Consider the following 1,650-nt stretch of genomic DNA (forward strand, 5'->3'; position numbering starts at 1 on the left):
TATATATATATATATATATATATATATATTTATGTATATGAAATTGTACAAGTAAACAGTGTGTGTAGTATGTATAGTGTGTATGTTGCAATGTATGTGTTTGTGCACACATGTGCACTAACAAAACCAACATGCATAGCATCTTCCCTCAACCACCACCACCACCACCGCCACCGCCAACAACTACTGCCACCAGCATCCCCCCCCTCACCACCACCACCACCATAATTGTCATCATCATGATGACTACCATCACCACCATGATTATCATCGTCAGATATTATTTTCCGTTGCCAGTTGATTAAAGAAATAATTTGTTATCTCAAACGAGAAATCCATTAGAGACTATCACAACAACAACAACAACAGTAACTACATTGGTCCCATTCTTTTTTATTCCTCGTCTATCTCTAAACAGCAAGAAACTCATCTGTCTGTCTGTCTATTACGCTCGTTATCTATCTGTCTATCTATCTATCAACCCATCTATCTATCAATCTATCTATCTGTCTGTCTGTCTATTACTCTTGTTATCTGTCTGTCTAGCTATTTATCTATCTATCTATCTATCTATCTATTTGTGGCGATGGGGGAGCACCCCCACCTCACCAACTTTATTCCCACCACGCCCTCAACCTTTCGTCGGCCTCCTCCTCCCTCCCTCCTTCCCCCACCGGTAACAACTCTTTAACCACACACACCCACTCCCATTTCCACCACCACCACCACCACCACCACCATCCCTAAAATCAATTTTGCGTTATCAGTTGCGCCACTGGAAGCAACCACCACCACCACCACCGTTTCTACTATGGAGAGGCGTGCATCCTTCAGCCCTGCTGACAGCCTGACCAAAACACACCCACTCATTAGACTTCTCTTCTTCTATGCTCGGCTCTTTCTATGTGCGTATGTCTGTGTATCTGCATCTGTGTGTGTGTGTGTGTGTGTGTGTGTGTGTGTGTGTGTGTGCATATTTTGGACTGTCAATCTTCATATCAACACCAAGTCTCTCTCTACATCTCTATGTTTGTCTCTCTCTTTCTCTCACTTTCTGTCTCTGTTTGTCTCTTTCTACATCTCAATATCTCTCTCTCTCTCTCTCTCACTCACTACATCTTTATGTCTGTCCCTCTCTCTGTCTGTCTGTCTGTCTCTCTCTCTCTCTCTCTGTCTCTCTCTCTCACTACATCTTTATGTCTGTCCCTCTCTCTGTCTGTCTGTCTCTCTCTCTCTCTCTGTCTCTCTCTCTCACTACATCTTTATGTCTGTCTGTCTCTCTCTCTCTCTCTCTCACTACATTTTTATGTCTGTCCCTCTCTCTGTCAGTCTCTCTCTCTCTCTCTCTCTCTCTCACTACATCTTTATGTCTGTCCCTCTCTCTCTCTCTCTCTCTCTCTCTGTTTCTCTCTCTCTATCTTACTCTCTATTCTGTCAGTCTGTACATCTGTCTCTTTATCTATCTACCTCTCTTTCTCTCTGTATACATACACAAGCACACACACACATACATGCACACACACACACAAATCTATATTTTTGTCTCTATACCTATCTTTCTATTTGTCTATCTATCTATCTGTCTGTCTGTCACTCTCTCTCTCTGTCTATCTATCTATCTGTCTGTCACTCTCTCTCTCCCTAGATATA

At 42.5% G+C, this 1,650-nt stretch overlaps 2 protein-coding genes across 3 annotated transcripts in view; both read left to right on the forward strand.

Annotated features, from left to right (window-relative positions):
* The window catches only part of LOC106879000 (G-protein coupled receptor 183-A), a 269,907-nt gene that overhangs the window by 202,181 nt on the left and 66,076 nt on the right, over nucleotides 1-1,650 (forward strand). The gene's annotated exons all lie outside the window — the stretch shown is intronic.
* Nucleotides 1-1,650, forward strand: part of LOC106878979 (protein MTO1 homolog, mitochondrial) — a 353,585-nt gene that overhangs the window by 22,952 nt on the left and 328,983 nt on the right. The gene's annotated exons all lie outside the window — the stretch shown is intronic.

This window comes from Octopus bimaculoides, chromosome 15 (assembly GCF_001194135.2).
Source record: "Octopus bimaculoides isolate UCB-OBI-ISO-001 chromosome 15, ASM119413v2, whole genome shotgun sequence".
Classification (NCBI taxonomy): Eukaryota; Metazoa; Mollusca; class Cephalopoda; order Octopoda; family Octopodidae; genus Octopus; species Octopus bimaculoides.